This window comes from Canis lupus, chromosome 14 (genome assembly GCF_003254725.2).
Source record: "Canis lupus dingo isolate Sandy chromosome 14, ASM325472v2, whole genome shotgun sequence".
In the NCBI taxonomy this organism is placed as follows: domain Eukaryota; kingdom Metazoa; phylum Chordata; class Mammalia; order Carnivora; family Canidae; genus Canis; species Canis lupus.
In genome coordinates, this window is record NC_064256.1 from 48,930,873 (window position 1) to 48,940,228 (window position 9,356).

Genomic DNA, 9,356 nt, shown 5'->3' on the forward strand with positions numbered 1-9,356 from the left:
TAAAGGCGATTACCCTCAAGGATGTGTGTGTGGGCTTCATTCCATCCACTGAAGGCCTTAAGAACAGAAACTATGGGGGTCGGAGTGCCTGGGTGGCTCAGTTGGTTAGGTGTCCGACTCTTGGTTTGGGCTCTGGTCATGATCCCATGGGTTGTGGAATCGAGTCCTGCATTGGGCTTTGCTCTCAGCAGAGGGTCTGCCTGGGGTTCTCTCCCTGCCCCTCCTCCCACTCATGTGCATAGTCTCTCTCTTCTCTCTCTCTCAAATGAATAAATGTAAAAAAAAAAAAAAAACTCAGTCTGATCACTGAGTCAATACACATACACACACATACACACAAAAGAGCAAAAACTGAGGTTTCCCAAAGAGGAAGAAATTCTGCCTCAAGACTGCAACATTACTTCCTGTCTGAGTTTCCAGCTTGCTGTCCTGCCCTATGGATTTGTACCTGTCAGGCTCTATAATCACATGAGCTACATCCTTAAAATAAATCTCTTTTTACATATATCTTATTCATTTTGTTTCTCTGGAGAATCCTGACTGCCTGACTGATACCAATAGGAAAACTTATTACAGTAAATAAATGATAAAAACTATGATTCCTGGAATCTCCATAAGCAAGTCACTTTAACGATGCTTTATTTGGTATTTAACAGGCTGTATATTTAACTGGCTGTGACTACAAATTACTAGAAGGAGAGCAGACTGTACATATGTTGTTCAAATAGGTGATGACTACCATAGCAGTTACCTGCTGGCATGCCATAGTAGCTGATAAAGTCTAAATAAGGAGGAACTGTTTTGGAGTAGATTATACTCCTCTTAAGGGTAATGTATATAATAAATACGATTTTGATATGCTAAGAGAATTCAGTAAGTATAGCCACATAAAGTATATTCAGAAGAAAATTCTTAATTTGTAGGATATTATGGTCAGAGATTTAATGTTTAGTTGTGACTTAAAGCATACTCTTTTTTTTTTTTTTACCATCGTAGAAATAATGTTAGCTTCTGGGCACAAACATAAAAATTTATTATATAACATGCCAAAACTATTACTGTGTGAATACTGTTTTAGAAATTAAGCTTTCTATGTAATTATATTTGTAATGGGAAAACTCAATGTTCTACTGGAAATCTGTCTTTTCTAACTGCAGTTTTAGTAGCAGGATCTGGGAATTAATCTCTTGACTGACCTGGCAGGCAAAGAAAGAAAGAATTTTCCCAGTTCAGATCACTAATGTTGGAGTCTGGGTCAGAGACCTCAGCATTTTGATTGAATATTTAAAATTTATTTACACGATCAGTACACAAATATTAATTAATTATAGGGCACATATTTTATGCCAAACACTTTGCAAGACACTAAAGTTATAAAGATGAAGATGTCTTGAGGTTTTTCCATGGGTTCAGACACACTGCCACCCTGTCTCTCAAAGAAATAGGACATAACATGGTAAGTACCATGGAGGAGATAGAGGTAAGGTACAATGCAGGTATAGCAGCAAGAGCTCTTTGAACCAGCCTGACTGGAGAGTAGAGCTGCACTAAAGACAGAGGTACAGACTGGATTTTGAAGGATCTTACAAGCCACATAGAGGAGTTAAGATTTTAACCTAATAAGAAACTATGTTTTGCTTATTCAATACTCTTGCTTCTTCAGAGACTAATATCTTCTCTGGAGGAATTGCTTTTTTTGCAGATTTAGCCATGGGCTTTGAAGGGTGGAAGGGTGGACCGCTATTACAGTTGGAGAAATCATTGTTCCAGCTCCTCCATTACAATGACTTCTCCAAGGATGGGCTCATGATCCTCACTGAGTTGGTCAGAATACTTCTGTGGATTTTGCTACCTATAGGTTGAGCATGGGCGTTTCTTTTCTACGTCAAAGATCATTAAGGTATGAGTCAGGATTGTTAGCCACTAATTCGCTGCTTTCTGGAGAAGCTGGTCTGGGAGAGTGAAGTAACCTACAGTGAGAAATGGAAATAAGAGAGAAAAATAATTTATTTACAGTGCTTGAGAGCTTTCTTTTGGGTGTCAGCAGACAAACTCTATCCTCCTTTTCTATGTTTTGTGTTTTTTTTTTAACATGAGCCAATTGGCATGTGTACATTTTTAAATTTAAGCTAATTTGAATTGGATTTATGCAACTGAAGAATTTTGATTAATACTAATAACTGGAAGAATCAGAGACACGATCGTTGAATATAACAAGAGGTCATTTTGTCACCAGTGGGAGAATGGAATGAAAAAGAAATAGAAGAGGCAGGGAGACCAGATAGTCCACTGCTTCCCAAAGTGTGAATGAATGGGTCACTGGGATTGGAATTGCCTGCAAAGGATAAAGTCATTTGTTAATAGTGAAGATTCTAGGCAACTGAACAGTATTTCTGAGCAAGGGAATGAAAATCTGCATGCACATCAAGTGATCGTTTTGTAAACAAATTTTTAGAATTATTCAGTTTGGAAGTTATTATAAATGTGAAGGTAAGAGTTGACATCCTAGATTTGGGGGAGACGTAATGGAGATTAGAGAGAGAGAGAGAGAAGAGAGATTGAGATTTGGTTGGTAAAAATGCACAGAACTTGATAGTTGTGTGGCAGGGTGTGAGGTGCATCTAGAATGATTCTCTCAGGTATTTGGTTACTTAGTATATCTTTGCATTATCATTCTGGTAAATGGGAACCTAGAATAAAAGAGTGGGTATAAGAGGATGGATGAGGAAATTGGGGCTTTGATTATTAGTTTAAAGTGTTTATAAAGCAACACAATAGAAATTTACAGTGGAGCTAACTGTATAGGCCTGTAGTTTAGAGGAGCAATATGAATTAGAAAGATAGATTTAATGGTTATCAGGGAAGAAGAGGAAGTTGACTCTATTGGCAGGACTAAGATTTCCCAACGAGAAAACAAATCAGGAGAGAAAGTCTGGGGTGGAGCCAAGACCTGGGGACCACTGCTCTTTAAGATAATATGACCAGAGAGTTGGCCGTTGAATTATTTTTTTTTCAGAGATAGAAGACTTATGACTAGCTGATAAGTTCATGATATAGTCTTAAAAGAGAGCTATTGAAAAGGAGTGAAGGTAATAGCAGTTGAGCAGGTCAAGAGATTATGAGGCTCTCCTTTGGTATTAGCGTTCCTCTGGATAAAAACTGGAAGTCATCTGAGTGATCTAGATGCTAACATCTGCAGCGAATGTGCAATGATTTTGAAGTGACACATTGGAAAGGGGAGAAATTAGAGTGTATGATAGTATGGGAATCAAAGGAGAAATATTTTCTTTTCACACTGGGGTGGGATAAATTAATTGATTTGGAAGTACCCGCAGGCAGCCAAGAAGATACAAATGCCATTTTCTCTCCTTGGTGTATAAAACTCATAAGCACACAGGGCAGCTTCCATTCAGAGGAGTTGTAAGACAAGCCTTATCCTAAGAGAAGCCTTTTGTTTTTATATAAGCATAAGGATGAGAAGAACACCCTGTAAAGCAACCAAGAAGTAGAGGAGTATTTGTCATGGAACTGGGAACTCCAGAATTGGAAAGAATTAAGAGGAAGGTCAGCTATGAGATAATGAGAGGGAGATGGAGAAGGGAAGGAATGTTCTGTAAACAGGTTCAGAACCACATGGAGATGAGCAAACAGAAGAGGAAAAATGATCAGGGAGGTGTAAGATAAAATATCTAATTCATGAGTTAAGGAGAGAATACACATGTACGCAAAGACACAATGTCATTCAAGTCCCTATATAAAATTGTGCCAAAATATTTTGTATATAAAATAGAGTTCAGAGGAGACATAGAATATGCTGAGAAGTGGCAGTGGAAAGGATCTTGGGATAGAATGGGATGTGTATCAATAGGATTAATTTATAGGAAACACTGAAAAGTGCAAAGTGTAATGTAGTACCATAAGGTGGTATAGTCAGGGCTATGATCTAGAAATTTCCTAGATTTTTTAACAAACTTTTTACATCAGTATTTTTTTGAAATTTTGCATGTCTGCGTACCTACTCTCAGTTAACTAAATCAGGCTCTCTGATAGTAAGTCCTGGGGACTTCTGATTTTTTTTTTTATAGCTCTCCTTCTACAATATATTTTATGATATATTTGAAATAAATAATACTATATAATTACACAAAATATAGAATATATATTTAAATAATATATATCTACTTTATTATTGATATTATAGTTCAACTTAGATGGCAATAAACATGTATGTGACTGGCCAAAAAGAAAGATTATGATGAATAAGTCTCATGATTAAGGTTAAGGATGGTTAGAAAATCATGGGAAGTGCTTAATTCCAGAATTTTACTTTGGAGGCAGTGAAATACAGTAAATTATTTTAAGCAAGTAATGATTCTACAAATGATGTATTTTAAGGGAATTATTATGGTTTCTGTAAATAATATTCACCAATAAACTTCCAGTGACTTAGAGTTATTCTACTCATGTGTTTGGAATCAATATATTTAGAACAACATGACTTTAAACCAAGTTTATTCAAAATTTTGGTAGAAATGAAAACTAATCTGTAATCCTCTAAGTATTATGTTTGTCTGATGTTGAAAATCAAACATACATTGTTATTATGATTTTAATGCACAGTTATATTTTATATGGTAAGAAATTTATTTAAGTGGAAAATCATTAGTTTTTACTGTACTATTGATTTTCAGTTTATGTAATGAATTAAAAATTACTGATTTTTAAACTCAGAAACAAAACTTATATACCAGTGCTTTTTATTTACTAAAAAAATGATCATCTTTAGCTTTGTTCTTTGGACTAATGAATTCTCTGGTGGAAGTTAAAAATCCTAATTTGGTGAATTAAAAACAGTCTATTTTTCATTACTCTGGGGCATACAGAGTGACTTATTTTATGATTTCTGAAGTTGCATATCTTTTCTGATCTTCCCTAAAGCAAAAATTGTGTGCCACCTTTGCAAAGTTTTCCTTACATTTGGATCTGTCTCTGAAGTGACTTTTAAGAACTATCTAATTCTGATCAAGAATTCTGTTTCTCTCTGAAAAACTCCCTTCTGTATCTGATTTTGGATGACATGATGGTGATTACCTTTGTTCCTACTTAGATATGTTGAGATTGCCTCCAGGCTTTGAAGTTCTGAGAGGTAAAGAAAAGATGAAATACAAATACGTATGTGCTGTTTTCATATGGAAATGATATTCTGAATGAGAAATAACTTTTTTGTTGGCATGCACTGGGTCTTATAGAATAAATTAAGAGGCACTTGGAAGACAGGCTGCATGTGTTTTCTTATAACTACACTAAGATACACTATTGAGTAAATAAAGACCAAACCTTCCAGGATTTTAAAGGATAATTGAAATTTTCATTAAATTTTAGCACTTAAGAACTTGAAGATTTTAGGTTTATTTCTATGTTTGAAGCACATCCATTTCATTCTTAACTTCCAATTTCTTTAGTAAGTAGTTTTATACTTTATCCTTTCTGATTATTAAAGCTGCATGTTTTCATGGCAAAAAAAAAAAAAAAGTGATATAGAAGGGTATAGTGACACTTTCTTGTTACCTCTCCACTCACACTTAATCACTATTCACCTTTTAGTATATATCCTTTCAGACTTTCCTGTCCCTATGAAATGCAGTCTGTAATGCCTCATTCTGTGGGTATCTTTGGTGGCCCTGTTTGGGTTTTCCTGTTTCTCTTTTTGTTGAGCGTTCTCTTTTAATGTGCTTTTCTCCATTCTATCTATAAGGGCCTCCCTATTTATCTCTTATTTTGGCTTCTCTGCCTTTCATCTTTTCTATCACACTTTTGCTGTTTTTCACATTCTCTGTATTCATATTCATATATATAGAATATGTGAGTATATATATATGTGCAAGTGTGTGTATTTATACATATACTTATATCAAAATAAGACCATTATACACATGCTGCCTTGTAATTTAAAAAAAAAAACTTTATAACAATCAATATAGATCCAAAGCTCCATTTTATTTATTTTATTTTTAATTATTTTATTTTTATTTTTTTAAAGATTTTATTTATTTATTCATAAGAGACACACACAGAGAGAGAGAGAGAGAGTGGCAGAGGGAGAAGCAGGCTCCATGCAGGAAGCCGGATGTGGGACTCCACCCCGGGACTCTGGAATCATGCCCTGAGGTGAAGGCAAACACTCAACCTCTGAGCCACCGAGGGATCCCCAAAGCTCCATTTTTAATGACTGAGTGGTGTTCTATGGTATAGTGTGGTATAGATTTAATCTATTCACTGAATCCTTTTAAACAATTTTTTTTGGACATTTAGGTTGTTTCCAGTTTTTTGATTACTGTATTTAGTCCTTTCATTGCACAGTTTTATGTATTTATTCAAAACATGTATTTATTATGTATTTATTCACTTCTTAGTAATTGAAATAAGTTATTACTATTACTAATAACACTTACTGTAAACATCCTTAATCCAATGTTCTAAATTATATAAACTTAGAAATTCACTATTAAGCTAAGCTCAAAGTAGTTTTTATGAGACTTCTTAGGAAAGATCGGTTTTCTTTAAATAATAAGATTTTTTTTCAGGATTTTATTTATTTCATTCATTCATTCATTCATTCATTCATTCGAGACACACACCGAGAGAGGCAGAGACATAAACAGAGGGAGAAACAGACTCCCTGCGGGGAGTCCGAAGTGGGACTTGATTCCAGGACCCTAGGATCAGATCTTGGGCTGAAGCAGAAGTTCAACCACTGAGCTACCCAGGCATCCCTAAAAAATAACATATTATAAGACGTTACTAGCAACTATTGGTGGGATGTGGCTTTTTGTTGTTTTTGGACATTTCTAACAGTGAATTGGCTGATGAATATATTCTGAGCTGTCTTCTTTATGACTAACAGGCTCAGTGTCTAGAGAAAGGCAATTAGGGTTATGGCTGTTGTTTAGGATCCAAAGAGCAGAATTAAGCAGTACAGTCACATAAGGAAGGAGACTTACCACCTTGCCCAAAACAGTCAGATCAATCATATTCTTTTCTCGCAACAGCAGGCCCTCCTTTTAAGTTTTGGCTCCCCATTCTTTAGTTCTTTGTCTAAATAAGCTCTAAGCTGCTTGAGATAGGAGCCTTGTTTTCACTGTGTTGTTTTGTAAAATGCCATATGCACACATGACATTTTGTAGATAATAAAAACAGCAATGATTATAGGCTGTTGGTAGTCCTCTGTTGATATCCCTGCTGGTAACAATACACTAAGATATCACTTGACATTCTATTGAGTTAACAGAAACTGTTGTGTTGATTTTTACTGCTGTTAAGAGCAGAGAGAGTATTGATTTTAATCAGAAGGAACAGGGAGAAATTGCTTTGACATGTGTTTTTTACTTGATCTTTGAGAATGTTATGAAAAAATAAGAAGAGTAAATAATAATCTATGCGGAGTTCTTTCAAAAGGGCTGAAAGGTTGTTTGAAAGTAGTGACCCCAGGGTAGAGATTTAGTTTGGGAAATGAAATATTTAATCAGCCATCTCAAAGTAATTTCTTGCATGACTGTTAAAAGCCTTTCATTGGAATATGAAATAATTGTATTTTTAGTCAACCTGTGATTGAAATATTGAAAAAGTGGTTTAATTTGTTCATCACTTTAATATTTATATATTTATTCATTCAACAAATAATAATCACCTGCAGTAGGCTGGTGATGTCCTAATCTCTGGAGGGTACACTAAGGAACAAAGCAAATAAAATGGGAGTCTTAATGGAGTTTCCATTCTGGAGGAGAAATATTCACAATTAAAAAATGTTATATAATATGTCAAGGGGCAATAAGTACTATAGAGGGAAACATAGAGCAGGTTAATAGAAGATAATAAAAGATGATGGAGGCAATAAAAGACACCAGTGTATGTGGATTGATAGTAGACATTTTACATGTCATAGTTAGGGATAGTGACTCTGGAGAACTGAAGAAGCTTTGAGTCAGCCATGTAAGTATCTGTTGAAAGAATACTCCAGGCAGAAGGAAGAGCAAGAACAAATGTCCTGAGGCAGGAGTATGTTCAAGAGACTGCCAGGAAGTCTATGTGGCTGGAAGAATAGCAGATATCACCAAGGAAGGTGTCAGATTTAGATTTTATAAAGCCTTGAAAGCCATTATATGACTTTGACTCTTATCTAAGTGAGATGGGAAGCCAGTAGATAGTCATAAGACAAAAGTGACCAGATCTTACTTTCACTGAAAGGGAAAAGTCTGGATGCTATAAGAATACCTACACAGGTGGTCAACTGGAGAAACACTAGAGTGGACTAGTTGAAATCCAAGCAATGGGAGATAGTGGTCTGGATCTGGGTGATAAAAATAGAGCATGTGAAAAATGATTAAATTTTTGCCATAGTTTGGAGATAGAGCTGACAGTTTCCTGATGGATTCCATGTTGAGTGTGAAGTAAAGCAAGCAAAGATGTCAAGTCTGGATGTTGGAGAGTTTAGTGTTTAGTTTCTAGTTCTATGAGAGGTCATGACTGCACATGTAAATTTGGCAGTCATCAGCATAAAATTGACATTTAATTCCATTAAAGACAAGAAAGCCGGAAGAGACCATTTCTGGAATAAGTTTAGATAGAGAAGTTCTGAGAGCTGAGGGTTAGGGGTTGGAGGATCAGTAGTGAAGACTGAGAGGTGAAATAGTGGCATGTAAGCAGAAACAAAAGAGTAATGTTTCAGAGGCTGAGTGAAGTAACTGCTTCTGGAAGGGGGGAGGAATGCCCCGAGTCGGAAGCTATGGAGAGGCCTAGTAAAATAAGGCCTGAGTTGGTAGCTGGGAGTTATTGGCCATCTTGTGAGTTGTTCAGAGGAATAATAGAGGCAGAGTCTGCAGTGAGAATAAGAAAATAAAAAAAAAATAGCAGTATAGGTAATTATTGAGTTTTGCTATAAGCAGAGTGGGATTGTTCAGTGAATGGCCAGACAACACACATGCCAGGCCTACTGGAACAGTGTTTGTTTGGGGAAAACTCAGAGGGGCAGGATCAGTATCAGAAGCTTGAGCCTCCACTGTCCTGTGCATTTAGGGCAATACATAGAGAGCTAGTAGGTTTGAGTGTCAGATTCCTGAAGAGCTACTTTGATATGAGGCTGTGGGGCTTTATAGCTGCCACCAGCTCCTCTCCTGATGTTATCTGGGACTATAGTGATACTTTGATTCTAGCCTGATTCCTTCAGTCCCTGCCCTACCAGCTCACAGGGCAAGGGTTCAGGTTTCTGGTTGACCGTGATTGATTACAGTAAGTACAAAGTCCCCAGTTTCCATGGGAGCTCTGTAAGACAGTGAATTCTTTTCTGGGAGCCCAGACTA